The sequence below is a fragment of the Amblyomma americanum genome, chromosome 1 (genome assembly GCF_052857255.1).
Source record: "Amblyomma americanum isolate KBUSLIRL-KWMA chromosome 1, ASM5285725v1, whole genome shotgun sequence".
In the NCBI taxonomy this organism is placed as follows: domain Eukaryota; kingdom Metazoa; phylum Arthropoda; class Arachnida; order Ixodida; family Ixodidae; genus Amblyomma; species Amblyomma americanum.
The window spans coordinates 463,290,969-463,314,617 of record NC_135497.1 but is presented as its reverse complement, the minus strand read 5'-3'; the positions used below and the strand labels follow the sequence as shown (position 1 = coordinate 463,314,617).

Here is a 23,649-nt window from a genome sequence, read left to right as displayed (position 1 = left end):
CGTCGAATTTCATTTTTAGCTGGCAATCATCGGATTGTATTTCATATATTGAATTTGTAGTTATAAAAGCACTGAGTGAGTGCCAAATAAAAATCACTGAGTACTTTGCGTTTTTTATCCAGGAAGGCGGAGGTTGCTCCAAAGCTTTAGGCTAGGGGGTAACCTCTTTAGTGCACACAAAAATAAAGTTGTGGTGCCTATCCAACAGAAAACGTTTGTTAGAGAAGCTGAGAAAAGACCTTTCGAGGCTGTTAAGAAAAGAATTCTCATGCACTGAAATGTAATATGTATGTGCTGCTCCCATTTCGCTCAGTTGTTCTGCGTAGGTGCAGCTATTGAAATTTTTGCCATGAACTTTTTCACAAAAGAGACGAATTTCTCCTTTAGCCCGACAGAGGCCAGGGCTTCGCATTAAATGAGCTTCTTCATTCACTCAAATTTACCGATAAGTGGAACAAAAAGTAGATTTTGCTCATCAGTGTACATTCCGCTTAATATGCACTCTTGCTGCCTTGCAGCGTTCTTTACTTTTCATTGCTTCAGAGTGGGCTTTCAGTGCAGCCCACTGATTCATGATTCAATGCAAGGCAGGTGCAATGCTGATCCATCATGTCACACTGAGTCTGGTAGGTGTCTGTGTGACAAGATGGCACTCTCAAGATGTGCCACCATCACCTCAGGGTATGTCCCAAATGATAATGAGGGACATTGCCCCCTTCTCTTGCCCTTTTGGAGAATGTGTAATCCACTTGAACGTTTTGTACACATGAATTCTTGCCTTAGAATAGCAGCCAAGGCAGTGTGGAGGTAGCACATTGACCGCCTGATGACAGACAAGCTCTAGGAAACGATATACACATACTTTAGAACTACGCATGTTCTACCTTCATTTTTTCTACAGGCTGTTGGGTCACCCACACAGGACACTTGCCCAGTATATCCCGACGCCGACACAAAATTTAGTATCGTTTGCAATCAGCTAACAAGGCTCCAACGGAGAAAACAGTTTCGAACACTGGCACAAAGTAGAGAAAGGGTGTACGAAAACATTCAGAATATTTATTACAAAATAAATTATATTGACATGGGCGCAGCAAAAATGTAATCCAAAAATAGCCACACAGACAAATGGAAAATTTCAATGCCAACTCGAAGGAACAGTAGCCCAATCTGGCAACCCTGCTTGTATGATTTTGCCTCCTCCTTTTTTCATTCATTATAAACAGGATCGCCAGCAGCCCAGCTGTTTCTCAGCGTTTACGATGAGAAGCTTGTGCTGGGACCATCTGCAGCTACCAGTGACAATGAGCGGGACCGGATGGATGGTGGCCAGCAGCAGCAGAGCCAAGTCATGTCAGTACAACAAGAGCATCCTCCCTCAGCACCATCATCAGTCGACAACGATCAGCGCGAGCCTGCAACTAGGCAGCAGATTCTGCCGGCCATGGGTAAAGGCAAGTTCTTTAGGAATGTTTATCTACCACGTACAGTACACACGGAGCGGAATGGTGTTCAGGAGACCATTATAAGTGTACACAGGTAAATGTTGACATGCGTATGGTTTGGGCAGCTTTGTCCGTTGATTTGCTGAAGTCGAACTAGAGCATTCTTCGTTTAACCCTACAGTACAAATTATTGCTCATGGCTATAACGAAATCACGATTATGTATAGAGACTCATTCCTGACACATTTAAAATATATGCATACAAACCACAAATATGAACAGTAAGAACCTTGCCTGAGTACGAAGACAGAATGCAGAAATCAAAACACATTTTGCCATGGCGCAGCAGTTCATGACCCAAATGTTTCTTTATCAAACGAATGCTTAACAGAATTGGAAACAAATCCCATCTCTTTCATTAATAGATATAGAAATATCGAATAAATGCACAGCAACAAAATTTGTTTATCAGGGTACGTTAGGCACAAAAACACTAACCTAAAATCTAGGTGTCACATAAATACATGCTTGCAAACCATAGAACACATAATCGGTCGAATACGAACTGCATGACAAGAAGCTGGTTTGAGAGTAGTTATGCTTTATCACAGGATCTGTGCTTGTCCTATGGCATTATAATACTACACAGCAATCGCACAGTGCATGAACTGGCTTGAACTAACGGCCGAAATTGCCTTGCTTGTCTACCTTTGCAGGAATTCGAGGACTACAAAGGATGGGGCTCCAGCTGCTCACAATGAGGGAGACAAATGAATTTCACCTCCGCAATAAGGAGCTGGCAATTGAGAGGAGGAAAGTGGAAAACGAAGAGCGCCGCCTTGCATTAGAAGAATGCAAGCTGGAGCTCGAAGAAAAAAAACTTCAATTAGAATCATCCTCTCGGGAAGCAAACCAGCAGAAAGTCTTTGAGCAATTGCGAAAAAAATGTTCGATGACCAAAACAAAAAACTGGCTAGTATTCTAAATGCACAACATCAATAATATCCATAACCAAATAATTGTCATCTTGATTTATATTTTCACAGTTATGAAATAAACTCTTCGTTTTCGCAACTGCGTGGTGTTATGAAGCACTATCGAGGGGCAAGGTAATCCTCTAGAGGTGGTGGCGCAAGGCCAAAATACTGAGAAATTTGGGCTCTGTGCAAACAGGTATGGCAGTTCGCGAGAAGTACACTTGCTTTGTATATGCGTGGCAGGTTCTGGAGGTAAAGCTTCTGATTTTTTTTTGAAGTCTACAAAGGCAAAAAGTCTCGCAATTTTACCGAAGCTTCATTCCACTGCCTGCCTCACGCTGCTCATAGCTTTGTTGAATGCTTGCTGCTCAGGGGTCAAGGAACCACCGCCATTGGGCTTCAGCAGAAGGGGCCGCAAAGGGTAGGCAGGGTTCCCGTAGATAACGTAGTTGCGCCACTGAACAAGCTTTTCCAACTTTGCACACTCTTTGCTGTTTCCGAAGTTACCTGAAAGAAGGAAAATAAATTGTATAATGAGACGACGTTCAACCTTGCCTGTTTCCAAGCACCAGGCATAGTGAGGAAAGAATGATAAACAACGCTTTGTTGAGGCGGCTGTGCTTGCCAGTTCCTTACTAGCATCATGTTTGCTTCCGGGATACGATCCGTCTAACTTACAGATAATCCCATTTGGGCACATTACTGACTGGTATTTCAGGGTGTGGACGCGTTTGTGGCCACTAAAATAAACCTTTTTGTTCCTTGATGGTCGGCATATCGCCCGCGCTGTGCCGTCTATGAACGCCCAGCAGTTTTAAGCGGGGCTCGTTTTTTGTGAACTGCCTGAAAAAAGTACGAAAATGTGAGAACTGTCGACTCGCAAAACTCTTATCCTATTTACGTCTTACCTGAGAGAACGTTTCTAGCGAGTCCAGGTTCAACCAGGCATGGTTGTTCAGGTCATCTAACAAATGAAAAAACCGCGTTTCAATGTGCCCGAGAACTGCGTTGGTCACAGACGATAGGGTCGAGCTGTGTCGCCTGAAAAGGTCCTTAAGATCGCAGAGCCGGTTCGGGTATGCAAGCCGTCGCAGGGTTATGCACAGGGCCTCGTCCCCGGGAAGTGCCACAGCTTCAGGTATTAACAAGGACCTCTGCAGCCTATGCAAGTCATGCTTCTCAAATCTGAAATGCGTCTTGAACACACCACTGTCGATATCGTAAATGTTCAGAAGCCCGTGCACAGAGAATGGGTCACGTCTCGTTTCACCAAACACTTCAAGACACCGCAGATATTCTATCTCTGACCACTTTAGCTGTGACAAGAGCAGCGGGTCTTGGAGTATGCTCTTCGGCATCTCTAGAATTTACTATATAGCTGTGGCGGAGGCAAAATACGGTCGTAACTCGCGAACTCGCACTGGTTTACACACAGCGCATCAAAAAAACAGCTTGCGGCCTGGGGCTTCGCCTTGACTTGACCGTCACAGCGCCAAATGTTTTTTTTCTTCAAATGTGACGTACTTTAAATTGAATAATAACGACCTATAATGTTTAAATGTATATCATAATCACGAAAAATGCCTTTATTTAGCAATTTTAGTACAGAAAAATCAAGCGTGATTCATATTCGTTTCCAAGCCCAGCTTTCAGGGACATGGCCGTTTAGTTCGGCAAACTGCCGCCACGGGCCGCTTCATCCTGAACTCCTTCTTTCTCTTTTCTTTTCCCCTTTCCTGCCTCGCATAGCCGCACGCAGGCAGACGGGAGGGCGCACAGCTGCGGGGTTGGGTTGGGCTAGAGTCAGTAAATAAAGACTTAGAGTACCGGCACTCTTTTCTCCTAATGTTCTGTGCCGCCGCCACGATCATTGGTCAATTTGCATCACGTGATATTTGTTTACACTGCGACGGTTCATGGGGGCTGCCATTTTGTGGCTTATGCGTTTTCAGTCGGGCAACTGTGGTAGTCCTAGTGCTGCGACGCTGCGAGTGCTGCCGGTGACCGACTTAGAGACCAGGGATTCCGCGCCTCGCAGCATTTCAGCTGCACAAGAGCATACGAGGATGCCGTTTTGCTGCGTTGTTGGCTGTTTCAACTCGCAGAATGATGGAAAACGCTTCATGCGCTTTCCGTTGGGGAAAAATGACGGTGCATCGACTTCGCGCATGGCTGCAACTCGTGAGCCGCGATGATTTCGAGTCAACTCCGCACTCCAGGATTTGTGAGGTGAGGCTCTTTGTAGTGCATTTGTGATATAAATAATCGATTTGTTTAAAATTTAATTACCGCACGCTGTTTAAGTTTGTCTTCGCGTTTGCATGGCGTTGTGTGGACGTCTAAACTCGCAAGTAACTCTGATTAACGTTGGTGCATTCAGTGTGGACCTCTGCCCCCGTGTTTATGGGAATTTGAAATTGCTTGACGGATTTAATGACGGAAATTTAGCGTTCGCTGTTGTGCCAAAGAATTGTCGTCACTTCTTAGGGTTTTTTTTATTATTTTCGGCGTGCACCTCTTTGTCCAAGTGCGTGCTTTTGACCGGTCACAAACTCCTTCCTCCTGTTCTTTTGGTGCCTCTTCGGTTACAGTGATTGGCCTGTTCACGTTACGTAAATTTCCGCGTTCCATTTGGCGATTCCATGTTGCTACAAGGTTTTGCATCCTTGTATATGACATGAAACTTGACACCATTAGGAAGTAAACTGAATGCATTCTTTGCACACTGAGTAACGAACCCACTAAAAGAGTTTCAAAGCATTTTCACAGCCTATACGATGTGACTGCCTTACCGAATAGTTCGAAAACAACGCACTGCGATAACTTATGTACCCTAATTATCACGAACTTAGATTATCCCATTTGCGATTTCTTTCCCTGCGGGCTAAACTCAGAAGTTCTAATGTGATGCTGCAATACAGCTGCTAGCTGTACCTCTGCACGAATTGCAATAATCTTGTAGGAAACTTGAGAGAGAGGCGTTGAAGCAAATTTAAAGCATTCAAACAATGTTTTACATTCACTAAAATTTTCCTTGTTTGCTGATTGTTTACTATTATTTGTTAGGCCCACTTTTAAGAAAGCCAGTTTGAAACTGGCAGTTCTGACGGCCGAAAGCAACTCAAGTGGAATGCTGTTCCAACAATCGCTGCATGTGACAACCGGCAAAAACATGCGAAGCGAAAGGTTTCTAGGAGGCCAGGCAGTGATCAAGCGCATGGTATGGCATTTAGCTTATACACTGCTATATATCGTATCATGCATGACTTCGAAGATGTGAATCTGACTTTCTTGGCATTTCAGGCACATTGGCTACCACCGAGGAGCTTGCTGCCTCTACCACATTTCCCAGCAATGTGCATGGTTGTGAAGTGCGGCTTCCTGCCCCAGAGATCGAAGCTCAGCCTAATGAGACAGGTAAGCATATCTGTGTGTGAAAGTGGATTTAGTTCAATGAGGCATAGGGGTGTGTAGGTGAGTTGGTAATCTATAATTCAAGCTTACGGCATGAAAGAAAAAAGACAAGGAGTAACAGAATAGGGTACGTGACGCATTGTGTCGTGCGCTTTACTCTGTTCCATCTTTTTTTGTGCAGTGAACGTGAAGTAAATATATAGTTCTCGACATAATTTGGCCGGGAGTTGTGTTAAAGATATTTAATATTGAAAATTTGAAAGCGTTAGAGCTTTCCAGATATGCTTCCCATGGTAAGCTAGGTACTTCGTGGCTCAAAAGTGGCATCTTCGCATTGCGTGGCTCAAACTCATAGAAATCCTAAAACTTTTTTAGCAGGACGCCAACGTCTTTTTGTCTTCTTTTGCTTCAAACTTGAACGTGCTGTATGCATTTCTAGCTTCTTCACCAACCGTCATTAGCAGTGTGGCTGCCTGCACCTTTTTGCTCTGATTGATCAGCTGGGTAGCTGTAGAAAACAACGTGAACTCACTCTTCCACGTTTGCCATCCTAGCCAAGCGTTGCCTGATGTGTCCAAGGGATTCGGTGGCGGAAGAAGAGACGCTGGCGTCGACTAGCGTCGACATGCCGACTAGAGACCGCTGCCACTATGTGAGCAGGCTGGCAGTCAGTGAAGAACAGCGTTTATTGCCGACAGGAAACGGGTTTATGAAGAGACAGGAGGGTGACGTTCTAGGTCGCTGTCAGCGGGACGTCAGAGTGACTCAGCTCTGCTACAGTGTGTTTAGGTGCAACTGTCAAATAATGTTAATCGAATCAATCGGACCAAAGCTGCTTTGCTGAATGATGCTGATGTAAAAAGTTGCGGTAAACATGTATTTCTGCTTTTTAGCACTGCCATGCACCATTGAAGTGGTTGGTTACCCAAGGCTGTCATCTCCACTGGCAATAGAAGTAGAGGTCGAAACAAGTAAGTATTACTCTATAGAGTTTACTGATTTTCTACATCTTAGAAATAGGAACTCTAACACCACGATTTTGGCAGGTGCACTTGTCCCGGAAAAACAATTCACGGATGCTTGGACCATGCCTGATGAGCCAGGTAAAGTACCTACCATAGTATGAAAAACCAGTAGCCGTAATACCAGAGTAGTGGTGTGCGAAATGTGGCAATAAATGTTTCATCATCATGGTCAGCCTGATTACACCCACTGCACGGCAACTCTCTCATGTCTCTCCAATTAACCCTATCCTTTGCCAGCTATACTGTCTGTAGGGTTAGACGCCCTCATGCTTAGATGTTTGTTAATCAGATCTTTCGTCTTCTATGATAGCTTGCCGGTATCCTGTCGAACCATTTTGCTGCCTACTTCTATTGCGCACTCCACAATGATAGCTGTCAGATTATCGTTCATTGTATCAGCATGAAGATCATCTTCCTCAGTCAAAGCTGAATATCTGTTCTGCAGCGATATGCTGAATTCCTCTAAATGTTTAAGGCCTGAAATTTGGTGCCATTGCCTCTGTATCCTGCCCGGAGTTATTTTACATACACTGTATACTTTCAGCGAGCGGAGGGCAGTGTAGCTATGCCACAACTAAGAAGCAGCAGGCAGTCTTGAAGATGCACCAAGGCACCCATATGGTAATAAAACAAGCGTGTTTGGAAACATAGAGTTTATAACAGAATAATGTGTTTGTTCTTTGGTTGCCCCGGAAACTGTGAACTTCGTATTAATGCGAACGCATTACTATCCCCATTAAGCGACATAATGTGTGTGTGTGTGTCTCTATGTGCATGTGTCTGCGTGTGTGTATACTTAAAAATGGTACAAAAACTAGTTGCAAACAACCTGGGCTCTAACAGTCCCTCGGAAAAAGCCGCCTGCCAAGGCAGTGGTGGATCACTTAACCACTGCGCTAGCAATTTAGTTTAGCGGCACTCCGTAACCGGTGTCTACATATACGCCACAGTGTCACGACTGTATGCTCATGCTTTCGCATTCATACACGTAAGCAGCGTTAAGTGTTTCTGCCAATTTTTTGGTTCCTTATCTCGGCTGCTGTTCAGTGAGCCTCTTCATGACGCACACAGTTGGTTCTTGCGTGCCAGTGCCACAGATTTAACTGAACTTTTTCATCTAAAAATTAGCGCTGCCAATATTAGCAATCAAAAAGATAGTAGAAAAGCTTGGAAAATATATCAGCGGCTGACCTATGATTTGCGGTTCCTGAAAACAGCAGACTTTATAAGACAGTTTTAGAGCATGTGCTGTCAATGCGTAGAGAATATGTGTATCGTAAAGTGCACCCTGCAGTCACTAAGGTAAGCATTAAACTCATTTTAACTGTTGGTTCAATAGTTGCAGCATGTTGCTTTTTCCTTTGGCATTGTGCCATGAATCCAGTGGGTGCACAGTGCCATTCCCTTGTGATGATGCATTTTAATGTTCGGTATTGTAACGAAGATTTGTAACCCACTGGTTAAACTGGGCTATAAAAGATATATATATATATATATATATATATATATATATATATATATATATATATATATATATATATATATATATATATATATATATATATATGCTTGCTGACTCGTTTCAAGCTATGTGCATAGTTATTGACATCCTAGATATGTAAAAAAAGCTATGCAGTATTTGAGGTCTGCGTCCATTAAAGTGCCTTAAAACCCTGCTCAAATTCCAGGAAGCAGCGTGCAGTCTTCATCAGTGCATCCATGAGGAGATGGTTGAAGACTTGAAACGCAAAGTGGATTTGCTACAGAAGCATATCAGGAAACTGGAAACACAGCTGGATGGTGTTGTTGGTGAGCACCTCATTTTAAATTTCATTTGGATCTTGGATCGCATGAGGCACTGACTGTATTAGTGGGCTTGTAGAGCAGCTAGCAGAGCTGTGAATACAGTGCACAGTGATGCGATTTCCTCGAGTCCTTTTGCAGCTAGAAAATGATATTTCGTAGCAGCCAGAAAGTGTAATTTGGAGCAAAAAAAAGGGCATTTGCACCATCGGGATACTCGCTTTGAAGGGGTAAACTGGCCTTCAGCGAAGCAGCATAATATAGAGTCACGAAATCAAATGTCTTTATTTAGTGACTAGCATAACCGATGTGAATTCAAAACGCGATTACTGAAGCAGAGGAAAATTCATTGACAAAAGAGTGCATGTTATGCTCAAATAACAATTTGTTAGCGCTCCTTATCAATGTAAAAAGTTAGAGCACAACCACATCAAAGGAGGTCATATAATTGGCGTGCGGGAACCAGCTCTCAGAGCTAGTGCCTCCGCTTTAGGAGGACTATCTTCATAACACGCGATGCTTGGCTGCATTTTTCCGAGACAACCGAGTGGGGAGACTGCAGGTGCGCTCGTGTCATCTGTCCTAGAGTCATTAAATAAAAATGTTATTTGTATTTAGTGACTCTAGTCTGTTCTTTATATTTTAATTTTTCTGTTCTGTTTCTTCCGTAAGCTTTTCAGACATGTTTTTTTATTTAATGCATGCATATGATGCAAGGGCTACACTAAATCATTCAGAGCTTGGCCGGTTAGCTTTCCTTATATAAACCATAAAAGCAAAGTTACATGCCTAGTTTGGCACAGATTATTTAAAATAGCTGGATGTAGCAGGATTTGCCTTTTGGTGCGATTGGCATAGAGATCACATCACTGAGGGTATGAGCATGAAGGCAGTAAAGCTTACTGTGGTCTAAACAAGGGGGAAAATGGTATGCTAGTAGCAAAATTTCATCTCTGTACTTACGTTTTCAGCTGTACAGACATTTGATGGCATGAAGCCAATATATCAATGTTTGTGTTCAGGTTTTATGCGTGTATTTTTCTCATTCAGGTTTCATTTCTTGTACTAATTCTTTGTCAATTTAGGCAGAACTGACTCATTGACATGCAGTTAAAATGTTTGATAATCATTACCAGGGAGAACTAAAAATAATGCTCTACTCACATTTTTGAGTACTTCACTAGATGTCTTGGTCCTTCTTGGTTTAAGATGGTCTTGCATCACTAACGCACATATAAGGTTCACCAGTTAATTCTCAGTGATAAGAATAAAACTAAGTGCATGGTGTGATTATTTTCACTTTTTTTTTGTTTTTCAGGCAACAAGCTTGCGCACCTTGCCCCCGACCAAGTCCACAATGTTGCTAATTGTGATCCACGTGGCAAAAGGTGGACTAACAAAACTGTCCAGAAAGCCCTGCAAATCCGCTTGGCATGTGGCAACAGAGGTTACAGCCTCCTGAAGGAGGACGTTATTCCTCTGCCGTCAGAACGCACCCTGCAGAGGCGTATCGAGGAAGTCAAGTTTGAACCAGGTGTGTATGCAAACTTCACTGGCTCATGTTGCCACTGGCAACTACAGACTTATTAGGCAGCAGTGTAAGCACTACATGTTTTTTTATTTTTAAGGAATTCTTGAGTAACTGCTGCCTGCACTCAAGCCCAAGCTCGACACAATGAGGCCAGAAGAGAAGCATTGCGCAATCTTGGTTGATGAGATGCAGCTCACTGCGGGACTCGACTTTGACCCAACTGTCAAGAACCCAATTGGCCTTGCAACGGCGCCACTGTCCAATCCAGTGCCTGAGGGCGAGCTGACCTATGCGACACATGGTCTAGTCCTCATGCTTACTGGACTGTCGTCTCGCTGGAAGCAAGTTGTTGCCTACCACCTGACAGGTACGTCCAATCATACTTTCGGCACTTTTAAGCCTAGGCGTTCATGCATTTGATCTCGCTGCAACGGAGCAAGCAATCTCCTGTTACATGGGAAGATGAAAGCGAGCGAACGCGTAGAGCAGCGGAGGATGAATGAAAGTTTTTGTGAAGAGAGTGCAAGCAAGAAAGCGAAGGAAGTGGAGGATGAGGGTACCGAACGAGGAAACAACGCTGCATGAGGGATGGTCTGTCGGGAGTGGCTAAGAGAGGTTTCTCATACCCTCCTTCTAGCTCATCCTATGTCAGAGCTGGTGGCTTAAAGAAGGCTGTAACGAGGAGAGTGCGCACTGCAGTGGGAGGCTGGGAGGGGTTTGCTGGTATGATAACGCAGAATGTGAAAGCAGCACAGCACACCACAAAGGAATCGTCAGTGGTATGCTTACAGGTGAGCGCCCTAGATTCAGTCACCCTCAAGGGAAGGTGTCGAGGTGCCGGAATTTATCCCTTTGTAGGGCATTTCAGAACACGTTACTCGAGAGCCTGTTCGAATTTGCATCGGGGTTTCGTTCGTTTTGCCATCAGGTTGATTTCAAGGCATAATTGTCGCAGTAAGAGATGATATAACTGCATAGAAGAATATTTCAACAGCTGGGTTTGAAATTTGCACTACAAAAGGTGTAATTGTCAACCAGCCTTTTAATATTCCTGCATGTGGGCAGTGGAAGCCAAAGTATTGCAGCGTGATGTTGGCATTTGTCTGTTGTGATGCCATTGGGCTTTTTTGGACTACGAGGTTTACTGAAAGGGAAACCTTGAAACTGCCTGAGAAGTACACCATTTTTTTTAAAAATTGGTTGATTTATGGGGTTTAATGTCACAAATCTACTCAGGCTGTGAGGGACGCTTTTTCGAAAAGTAAAGAAATTTTCGCACTCCTCACCATGCATGAAAAAATTTCTCTTATCATTACACTAGGACTTGTGTCACATATTAGCTGCCGGAGCATTCCAGGACGACTTTCAGCACTCAATATACTTTCCTTATGCTCTGGAGAAACAGCATGTGAGGGCCCGTGGTTGCTTTTGTGAACTGTGCCTCTCCAGATATTTGTAGCTGCAGTGCTGCTGTTCTTTTTTAATGCTGCTTTGTTTGTAATTTTTTTTGTATTACCTCTCAGTCATCAGTTTCTCTGCCCACTGCTCTTTCCATTACCGACTGAAAACGTGACTGTAGCCTTGTTCACAATCTAAACCAGAATACACCTCATCTTGGTACATTTTTTCTTTAGTAAATCAACATCAACCCATTTGACATTTTTTGTTTTCATTCTTTTGCAGGGGACTCCAACGATGGCAGTTTTTTGAGAGACTTCCTGTTCTCTGTGATTGAAAAGTGTGAAGCGGCTGGGTGTCACGTGGATGCTGTGATTTCTGACATGGGGCCCAACAACAAGGCACTGTGTAAGAGATGTGGGACCGCTGCAACTCGCTCAGTCAAGCCCGTGGTGTCGTGCAGGCATCCGTGTGCGGCCAACACTGACAGACAGCTCTACTTCTTGGCTGAGGCTCCACACGTTTTAAAAACATAAGAGGTCACCGTGTGAGGGGCCAGTCATTCTTTCTGCCCGCTGCCATCGTGACCAAGTACGAGCTTCCAACTGACGAGGTGGGTGAAAGCACAGATTCCATACATTCTATGCCCAGACTGTCAGGGTAATCAGGCAAGCATTCTGTATTGAGGAACCTAATTCTGTAATGAAGGACTTAGTGGGTATGATTGAATGCCACATTAACTTGCATTTTACTTCAAACTTAAGGTTTGTTCAAAATCACATTTAACTGTGCAGTGTAACAGGGATATTGTGACATTGCTTGAGCTGAGGTCTTTTAAAATATGGTAAGATTTAAACCATTTTCAAATCGGTTTTGTGCTTCTCACAGGTGTCTGTGAAGCACATCAGGGAGCTTGCTGTCATTGACGCAGAACGGGACCTTAAGTTGGCCTCTCACCTGAAGCCTGCACACCTGGACCCTGACCATTTTGCCAAAATGAATGTGGCATCTTCGGTTGCAGTTCTGAACCACAGTGTTGGTGCTGCTACGCGCACCCTAGTGAGTCTTCGGCTCCTAGAATCTGAGGCTCTAACCACAGCATGGTTTGTAGAACGCGTGTTCCGGTGGTTTACACTGATGACATCACGGTATATCGGCACTGCAATGTCCCTTTTCAAGCATGATGAGGCAGTGGCTTTTCTCAAGGAATTCATGGAGATTTTCGCACATGTTTGCATAAAATCCGGCAACGCGAAGGAAATGTTCAAGCCTGTCCAAGCTGGTGTGCTCATCACAGCGTCTAGTGCACTCCACATTCAACACCAGCTTCTTAGTGTGCCCAAGTTCAAGTTTGTTTTGTTGTGCAGACTGTCACAGGATGCCCTGGAGAACCTCTTCTGCATTCGCTCAAGACACCCAGTGCCGAGGCCACTAGAGTTTAAACTGATGCTCAGGCTCATAATGTTGAGCCAGTTCTTTTAACCAAGCACCAAGGGCAACTATGGCATCGATGACACAGTACACCTCAATGAGTTCGTTGAAATTAAAAAAGCACCTTTGAAGAACGGTGTGAAGGCAGTAGGAGATAAGCTCTTGAACGACAGACTTCTTGACGATGCTGCTCACCCCCCTTGATGAGATGCAAATGGAGTCGCTGGTCTATGTGTCTGGGTACATCACCCATAGCGTTACCAAGAAGTACAAGGTGTGCAGCAAATGCAAGGAGAGTCTTGAAGCAGAGCCTGTAGAACAAAACGACCAGCTATTAAAGCTGAAGTCGTATCGGTCGCAGTCGCAACCAAGCCCCCTCACTCGTCCTTCACGTCACTTTGTGAGCCTGCTGCAGCATGCCGATAAGGTCTTCCGTGACCACAAGCATGAAGCCTTAACTGTTTCCCTCTCCTCGATTACGAATGCTGCCTTGGACACGTGCAAACTCGCATACAGCTTTCCACATTGCCATGATCTGCAAAGGCGCCTAACCCAAGCTTTCCTCATGCTGCGGCTACGAATTGCACTACGAAAGCTCAGCAGCAAGGCAAAAACTGCAAAGGCGAAATGTGGATCCAAAAGTGTCGGGATGAGGGCGGCTTTGTCTCAAATTCGTTAAAATGTTAGTTGATGTAAGGAAGACGAGCATACGCGCTAGCCGCATGGTCATTTCCTGGTGCACGCTCCTGGCTTGACTAAATCACCTCAGACTGCTGTTGACCCTTGCTCCCGTTAAGAAGCTTCTCCGAATAAACCCCACCTTACATTTGGCTCAGGTGCCGGGTAATATCCTCTCGCCCTGGAACTCTGCAACCAAACGCTGCCCCCTACCGCGATGCCTAACCACCAAGCCCTACAAGTGAGCCCGGCCGCCATCGTCTCTACTGGTTCTCGGCGCCAGGGAGACCCCGCTACTTTCAGCGGCACGGACAACTATGATGTTGAGGATTGGCTCACATCGTATGAGTGGGTGAGCGCATACAAGTGGCACGCAGAAACCAAACTCACCAATGTGATTTTCTACCTGACGGGCGTGGGGAATCTGTATTATCAGAACCACGAGGCGGACATTACATCATGGTCCGTTTTCAAAGCAAACTTCTCAGAGGTATTCGGCCGTACGGCACTTGCATGCGTGGTCGCAGCAGGTAGGGGAGAACTTCACGAGTTACATTGAGGATGTCGTTGATCTGTACAAGAGGGTGAACGCACAGATATCTGAAACCGACATGATCAGGCATATTCTCAGGTGCATTGATGACGACGCCTTTCAGATGTTGTTGGCACGAGACCTGCGCATCGTCGCGGAAGTCTTCAACCTATGTCAGAGCTTCGACGAGCTATGCAAGCAGAGGGCTCTGACACGCAAAACACCACGAACGTCGACTCGCTTGCTGGCCTGAACACTGCAAGAGACCAGTCATCGCTTTTCACGCCATCAAGAGCCATCACCACAAACAACTGCGAATCTGCGGCACATCATTCAAGAACAGGTCGCTGAGGCTGTCCTGCAAGTCCCTCAGCCCACACCTCTCGCTGCCCCGCTGACATATGCGGACGTTGTTGCGCAACCTCCGGTTACTGGCCTCAGAGTTAGTACTCACCTCGTGCTGACCCGCCCCTAAGCCGTTCTCTGTCTCCTGAGCGCACCGTCATCCCTGGACGCCGTTCGCCTTCTCCACATCGGCGCTCCATCTCTCCGATGCGACAGCTTCCCTCGGCCACACAAGAGGAAACCTAGGTGCCGCAGTTCCTGAGGCGAGAACTGCACTGTCGTCGAAATTTGAAAGGCCTCGTTCGTCTGCCGCTAATTTAATAGAAGTTTTTGTAGAGGGTGCATCTGTGATGGCGCTTGTCGACACCGGTGCTGCGGTTTCTGTCACGGGTGCAGCGCTTTGCCGCTGTTTGAGGAAAGTGAAGACGCCTCTTTCTGGCCTGTCGCTACGAACTGCAAGTGCTCACCTCATCCAGCCGTTAGCAGCGTGTACTACTCGAGTAGTCAGAGAAGACATTTTATATTTGGCAGAGTTCATCGTTCTGCCGTCATGTTCGCATTCGATCATCTTGGGCTGGGACTTCCTATCGCTCAACGACATGGTCATCGACTGTGCTCGGGCTCAGGTAGCGCTCTCTACGTTGCCGAATCCCGGAAATATGTGGCGCCCTTGTTTTTGCAAAAGCTTTTGTCGCAGAATATACCGATAGTCCTGCGTGCTCTTCTGTGATTGTGCCTATCTCCTATGACTGTGTTCGCGATGCCAATGTCATCTTCACACCGTCTCCTACTTTTCTACGCCGCCACTGTCTGCCGCTGCCTTATTCCCTGCTCACTTTATCCGCCGGCCTCACCGCACTGTGGGTCTTCAATCCGTTTTCAAGCCCCTTCGCTTTGCGCCGCGGAGAATGCGTCGGAACCGTGCAGCTCTTTGATTCTGTGTTCGACCATCCTGACACTGTCGCATAATTACCGCTGGGCGCCATGGATGCCCTCAGCTCACCTACTCCTGCGCCCGCCCCGTTGTCGACCAACCTATTCCTTCGCTCTATTGACGCCAGTCTTCCTCCAACTCAGCGAACCCAGCTTCTTGCGCTTCTTGCGCTCGTGACTCGACTGGCAACACCGCAAGACATCCACTAGCCGTACTGCTGGCAAGTTGCAGCCGCTATCTTGTCCGCCTCGCCCTTTCGACCGCGATGGCATTGATTTATATGCCCCCCCCCCTTTTTACTGCTTCTGGCAAACGATGGATCATTGTTGATGTCGATCACCTCACGAGGTATGCTGAAACTGCCGCGCTCCCTGCTTGCCACGGCACAGGATGTGGCATCCTTTCTTCTGCGCCAGTTCATCCTTCGACACGGTGCCTCTTGTGAACTCCTCAGCGACAGAGGTCGCGTCTTGCTATCTGATGTCATCAAAGCTCTCCTCTGTCTATCCATCCATCGGACTTGCACCGCTTACCACCATCTTACCAACGGCCTCACTGAACATCTTAACCGCACTCTGCGGGACGTGCTGGCTATGTACGTCGGTTCGAACCACACGAAATGGGACCTTATTCTCCCTGTTCTAGGCTTCATTTTGTCTGCCTCACGTCTTTAAATATGGCACAGCCATCTAAGGACGTGGTGCGAAGCCCCGTTGATGACCTCCAGAACAAAATAAACGACATCATGGTGCAGCTGCACACGTTACTGCAGACATTCAACGTGAGCAACGATCACGGACGAGATCAACAAGCCGATGGAGCACTACATGTCCCACAACTACGGCTTGAAGAGTCCGGCAAGACAACAAGCGGTGACTACGGCCCTAGCTATCCACGTAAGCCACGACTCCATCCATGTAGAGACGAAGGCAATGGGACACATCCCTATTCTTCAACTGGCATACTCAGTGTGATTGCAGAAATACAATGCCAACTCACCCAAGTTCTGATTAGGAACGCACATCCACTTCAAAAGCATTCGTTTGGAGACACGGCAACAGCAATTCGCACCTTTGAAGGTACCATGCAAGAGAGCCTGACGGATCGGCCGAATGTGTCACCGCCCTCGCGAACTGGATGGAACGTCCACTATGCTGAAGACCATCACGTGACTTTGCGGTGCAGCACTTGACTGGCACAATTCCTACAGAACTCACATACATGATTGGAACACCTGGATACAAGCAGTCGCCAAGTGATTCAAGCGCAAGGTGACATAGTGGATGTTATTGAAAAGGCCGTACTGGTGAGGCTGTTTGCCGACGATTGTGTTTTCAAAGACGTGGTAATCTACCATTACTTTCTGTGACTACAAAAATCGGTGCAGCAAGTGCGGACTGGTTTGAGTGCTGGAGTGTGGGCATTAGGCAAGAGAAATCTGTATTGTTATAAATCACAAAGAAAGGGCCCAGGCTTCATAGTTACACACTTCGCCATTGTCCTATTTTTTAGGTAGAGAGTTATAAATACCTCGGAGTAACCCTCACTAACAAAGTTAATTGGTCCTTTCATATCGATGACTTCAGCTCATCAGCATTAAGAAAATTATGGTTTATTAAAACAAAACTTTGAAACTATCCCATCAGCATCATAATAACTGCGTACCTGACTTGTGTGAGGTCTCGACAAAAAATTACGGAAGACACTTTGTTGAGACTAAAGTGTGAAACGGCGGAAGCCTGACACCGTTGCCAATGGCGATTTGTTCCAGTGTATGCATCACGGAGGCACACAACTCGGACGCGCCTCACCGCCCTGATGCATGCAACTTTACGCTCAGCCTCTGTTGAGCACCGCTCCCGTTCAGCGGCTGCCATATGTCGCGTGTTGGGAGACGCTGGTTTGGAGAGACGAGGCATCCTTCCCACACGATACCGCAAAGTAAACTGCCGCCACCGCAGCCGCCACACCGCACCCAAGCAGACAATTGTCATGCGCAGCTTGCGACAGTGACGTCTGTCCACACAGCGCCCAATCGGGAGGCCACCTCAAGCAGTTACGTCACGACACAGAAGAGACCAATCAGGAGGCCGGAAAGCTGTGACAATTTCTGCTAACGGCAGATGACCTTGACAACGAGCCATTAAAGGCTTCCGCCTTAATATGTGGCAGCAGTGTGGGATGCACGTAATAAACAGGACATCGCGCAAGTGGAGTGCTCGCTGCAAAAAATATTGGACAGATTCTCCTAGTGCTTTAATTGAAAATAGTAACTTATAGCCTCTGGCAATAAGAAGAAAAGTTAGCTGTCTCGTATTGCTTCACAGTTACATCTCTAGCAATTTGAAAGCAGATATTCCTAAATGTATCGAATTGGCCTGTACTAGTAAATCACATGTACGCGAGCATTTATTAGTCCCAATTTTGGCTCATGCAAAAATTTAGCCCTTTGACATGCTATGTACACAATTGTGTACAAAGCAAACCGAAGGTGTTTCTTGAGAGTGATTACACCTAGCAGTGGTTTCTTTATTTCAGATGAATTCTGCCTCTTTCATGTGGTAAACAGGGTGGTTTTTTATGCTAAAACAGGAAACGCATTAAATAAATTTCGCGAAACATTGAGCACGGCAGCACGTCATTCCCCATTTTTCATTTTTATGAAGACATATTTTGCCACCAATAGTAACATCATTTTTTTTTTCACAATTTCAAGCATAATGTGCACATTTGACATAGAAATTATTTCCATGATCTTTTGGGAGTCGACTTGATAGGTCACAGCATTTCGATGGCACTATTTTCATCAATTATTACACTTCGTATGAAATTTTGCACATCCCTGTAGTAAAATAACTACTACTATTTAGCACTGGAAAGCTAACAAATGGTCATTTTTTTAATGCCTGTATATACTATTTAGGCAGGAAAATGTTTATTTTCAACACAACGAAAAATAGCGTTTCAAAGGGTTAAATGCAGTTATTTCCTGGAACTGCCACGGAGTGGAATAGTGTTTCTTCCGGTTCATGCAGGTCTGAATATTTTCTGAAGAAATTGTAAGATTTATTATGCGCCACCTAGAATTGTTCTGATGACTTTTGACCTGGTCTATATTATGACTTGCGGCTGTTGTGGCTGATGGTTTTTATGGCTTTTACATTTTAGTTGACTGACCCTCTTTTTCGTTGCAGTCATATTCTTGAAAGGCCTGTTTTCCTAGGTCAACAGCATGATGTGACTTATGCCATGTGTTTACATATTTTCAAATGTAACATGGCCTATTTTATCTGTGTATGTGCCCACACAAGATTTTTTCGCGTGTTACCTTGCCAGTGTGTGTACTGATATGCTTCCAAACGCCTGGTCACTGTGCTCGTGTGCGTGTGTGTCTGTGCGTGCACGTGCGCACAAGTCGTACCGCAATGATGCCCTTGCTGTAGTCTTAAGTTCAGCAGTGGAATAAAAAAAGCAGCAGTTGCCTGTTCATATGGCAATCATTTTTTTTTTTGTCGTGCAAAAGTTTTAAATTTTCTTTTTCTTTCCATGCAGAAGTTTGGTTTCATGTGCTGCCATTTTAGTTCCTGTTTTCTCGAGGCATATGAAGCATTTGTTGTGCAGCAGTGCAGTGTTCTCAAAAGGCTTGCACTTTGTTCATGTCATTTGTCCGCATTGTTTTTAACACTGGTTGAATTTGTATTTCATATAAGGTCCTATCTCGTGAATAAAATTATTCTGTTGGGATGTTGACTTGTTAGCACTGGTTTCACGCGTTAAGTGCTTTTGGCTCCTGATAGTGGTAATTTCTTATATTAGAGTCTCAGTAAATGGAAACTGCTTAATGAAACTGCAGAGAACAGTGTCTTGAGTTTAACTAAATAGCACATAATAGCTTACATTGTTATTGTGAAATAGTATACCACAATTTATTTCCAGTACTCCTCAGCAAAATAGAGGTACTCCAGCCACCAGATGTTAGGGTTTCCCATAATTTCTCTGCGGTTATTTTAATCAGTGTGGAATGAATTACATGTATGGATACTGCCAGGAACAACTGCCAGCGAATAATGAACGTTACAATTCACTCTGTCCCTCCCGAAAAATAACATCTAAAGCATGTGGCTGCTCCGGCGCGTGCTGAGCTGTGCTCCTTTCTGTGTTTTCAATAAGCAATTTTCCATAAATTAGAAAGCATTTGCGTCTGGGTGGCAAGGTGTTTTTTATGTTATTGCTTGCTGAGGCGGCTAAATGTATGTTTCCCGAAAATCAGCCGGCGAGCAGCTGCGTGCACGAAAAACGACGCTGCATATCGAATGTCTGTGTTACTGTATCGCAAGATTATGCCATTTCCTGTAGCCAGTCCCCAAAGTTTCACGGAATTATAGTGATTACTGTACTCCGGAAGCGTGCTGACGATCGAGTTCCATCAGGTACAAGTTGCGAATACGCGTGCAAACGGCTCGCTACCGCTCGCTTCCAGATTAAGCCGCTGTTTGAAGCAGTCGCTAGTGCGCCGAGCGTTATTTTACCTCCAGCGGGGTTAACCTTGCCTTAATCACCGTGAATTGCTCAGCCGGAGCGCTCGTATATTTCTGCAGTAAAAGTGTGGAGTAACCGCGACGATACCCGTAGTAGCATTGTATTCGACCACTGCCTACTATGAGCCATTAGCAACACTCCCGCGGTGTTGGCACATTAGCTCCTACAAAATAAAAGCAAGTTTAAAAGACAACGCCTGAAGTGTTATAGCAACAGCACCTACTGAGGAGGCGATCGCCTATAGCAATATATAATAAAACATACGAACAGCGCAACGCTGATTGCGCAGAGTCAAGAAAAAATTGCCCAGAATAATCAACAATAACCTGGAATATTTAAGTTCATAATACAAGGGGTGTCTCCGCACGACGAAAGCATAAACTGAAGGCAACAGCTGTACCGTTTGCATCTGAGCGGCTCCATGCCGTACGGCTACGATCCCCGCCGCAGCTCAGGGTGGCTAACAGCGTTGTTGACAAAATGGCCTGGCCAAAGTTAGCGGTGAGGTCGCCGAAGCGGCAATCTGGCAACAATGATAAACAACAAAATGGCCGCCCCTGCTTACCGCCGTGCTCCAGTGACGGTACTCTAAGTCTTTATTTAGTGACTCTAGGTTGGGCGGTTAACCATTGTTCGGATTCCACACTGTAGGAGGAGGAAGGAGCAAGTAGGGCTTTGTGGGCGAAAAAAAAACTATCAATGCGGCGTGAAGCCTTCGTTGCGCCTGTGGAACGCATGTTCAGTAGCAGGATATTGAGAAAGGCGCCCAGTTAGAAGAGAAAAGGGGACGGAAAAGGCAAGATGGCTGAAGGGCTTGTTGAGGCCGTTCGATAGGAATGCTGTGTGGAGTGAAAACGCGTGATTCTTTTTGACGAGTTGTAAGATAGAGAAGAGATACATCCCAGCAGAAGCAGAACGCAGTGATACAGTGTGTCATGTCTCACCGGCGCCCTTATCGTTTCGCTGCATTACAACTAGCCCAAAGTGCCACCTTAGTGAACTCCTGGATTTAGGCTCGTGATTAGAAGCCAAATTAATATGTATAAAAATAAAAAAGTCAAGGACGCCGAATGCAGGGATGTCAGTTGCTTGTAGAAGAATTTTTTGGGCGAACGCAATGGAAGCGTCCAAAAGGCCAATCTCAACAATCATTTGGGGAGTTAGTTGCAAGATGCCATCTTGGTTGTGTAATTGCTGTCGCCTATCTTTGTGGCGGATCAGTGAACAAGCTCTTTTATCGGCGTAATGTCCTGTACAGTTTTCAGAAACACGTCGAACTCCTCATCAGCACGACTATAGTTCAGCGCTATATTTCGCGAAAAGTAACGGTTATAAATTTTCTTTTTTTTCCGAGGACAGTTACTGACTGCAATGCTCTTCCTGAGAGAGTGATATCCGCTGTTGACTTTCTGAAGGCCTTTGATGATGTATTTTATTTACTGTATAGAGATATTCTTCAGTTTTATTTGTCGTGCATGCTTTTATTACTGACTTATTGCCCTTGTATGTTATATCTTTGTGCCCTTCCTGCTTGCACCCAAGCAAGAGGTCTGCAGTATTGGGTAAATAAGTAAATAAATAAATAAATAAATAAATAAATAAATAAATAAATAAATAAATAAATAAATAAATAAATAAATAAATACAGGACTTCGTGTCCAGAACTTAGCGTATCTAACATTAACTGGTGAAACCACGAATAGCGGCGCACTCCGGGGTTTTTTTTGTGACCGTAGTAAGACACTCCTGTGCAATCTGAGGAGACTGAACGTTCTCTTTGACACCGTCTCTCTCATCGTGTACCCTCAGCGTTCATGAACTGAGCGGCCAACAATGGCTTTGCGGGACAGTGGTAGAAACACATTGTTTAAATTAAGGGGCTCCGCCGCCGCGGTGGCTGAGTGGTTATGGCGCTCGGCTGCTGGCCCGAAAGACGCGGGTTCGATCCCGGCCGCGGCGGCCGAATTTCGATGGAGGTGAAATTCTAGAGGCCCGTGTACTGTGCGATGTCAGTGCACGTTAAAGAACCCCAGGTGGTCGAAATTTCCGGAGCCCTTCACTACGGCGTCCCTAAGAGCCTGAGTCGCTTTGGGACGTTAAACCCTAATAAACCAAACCAAATTAAGGGGCTCAGATGGAGCAATTGCCGATAGACCACAGTAAGGGTAATCCCGCATGTACATTGAAACCACCACTACTGCTCTCCCAACAAGCTGCACAGAGCATGAGTAGGATTGTTTCTTGGTTCTGTTACGTAGTTATCAAACAAATCCATGTGCCATTGTTTGCGCTTGTTTGTTAAATTATCCTAGCCCGAAGTGTCGCCGCGGTGGCTAAGTGGTTATGGCGCTCGGCTGCTAGCCCGAAAGACGCGGGTGCGATCCCGGCCGCGGCGGTCGAATTTCGATGGAGGCGAAATTCTAGAGGCCCGTGTACTGTGCGATGTCAGTACACGTTCAAGAACACCAGGTGGTCGAAATTTCCGGAGTCCTTCACTACGGCGTCCCTCATAGCCTGAGTCGCTTTGGCACGTTAAAACCCAATAAACCAAACCAGACTAGCCCGAAGCAAAAGAAAAAAACTAACCGTCCTCACCATGTTTTGTGTACTACAGCTCTTGTACATCGTAATCGGGCCGGACAGTTATTCAGAACACTGACTTCAGTGTTGCGACAAAATTAGAAGCGCTGCAACGCCATGCGTCGGGTTCCGACTTTACATCCCTGTATGGTTGCCTGTCTCGGTCACCCACTGCATGCAGTTTGTACATTTGCAGCATAGTTTCAGAAGGGAATCTGTGGATAAAATTGGGACATGCAGCAACGTAACCTCCCGAAAATGGACACAACGTTGCTATACAGAATACGCGGAGTGTAATACGCTTCTTACCTGCGCAAATGTAACATTTGCATCGCAGTCTCAGGCTGCAAAGAATTATTACGTTAGTACCAGAAAAAAAAATTCAGGGGGCACTTTGTTGAACTAAAGTGCGGTGAGGCGAAAGCCTTTAGCGCGGTGTTGCTGCTTGTGTCACTGATGTGGGGTTAAGATGTTAATTAAGTACACAATTGCTTGTGAATCTTAAAGGCCGGAGACACTGCAGGGCATTTGGGAGGCATCCATCTGATTCGACGCCCTTCTGCAAACACTTTCCAGCGTCCTAGACAAGCAGAACTACATATGCGTTGGCAGGAAGTAGCGTAGTCGTTAGCACGCTTGGTTGCGGAGCGGAAGGATGGTAGAACTACTCTCTGAGTATTTGCATGCTTGCATTCATACTATTATGCTCCTGCAAAAGTGAGGAAACCATTTGCATTATTAGTTGCCGGCGGCGACACCATAACATTAAAGCAAAGACTTCGAACGGTGATTCCTTGTCAATGCATTGCTATCAGTGAGTGTTTGCGACTCGATTTTAGGATAGTGTCTCGCTTGTGAGAAGAATTCGTTCTTAACTCACTCTTGAAATCTTTTAACAAAAAAATAACTAAACAGATAGCCTCACTAGAGAGAATACATAGGTAAGCATTTACCCTTCATCTCGTTAGGAGAAGCTGAATTCCCGTTCTTGCTTGTATCATACTCTTTTGAAAATTT

General features: G+C 45.4%; 1 protein-coding gene and 1 pseudogene across 6 annotated transcripts in view; both read left to right on the top strand.

Annotated features, from left to right (window-relative positions):
- LOC144116039 (organic cation transporter protein-like) overlaps window positions 1–23,649 on the top strand; it is a 402,188-nt gene that overhangs the window by 288,376 nt on the left and 90,163 nt on the right. The gene's annotated exons all lie outside the window — the stretch shown is intronic.
- On the top strand, window positions 2,432–19,250 carry LOC144116038 (uncharacterized; annotated as a pseudogene). Its single transcript, XR_013311686.1, has 9 exons — window positions 2,432–5,642; window positions 5,726–5,839; window positions 6,730–6,807; window positions 6,883–6,939; window positions 8,550–8,670; window positions 9,983–10,198; window positions 10,293–10,562; window positions 11,879–12,206; window positions 12,482–19,250. The product of XR_013311686.1 is annotated as an uncharacterized LOC144116038 (transcript).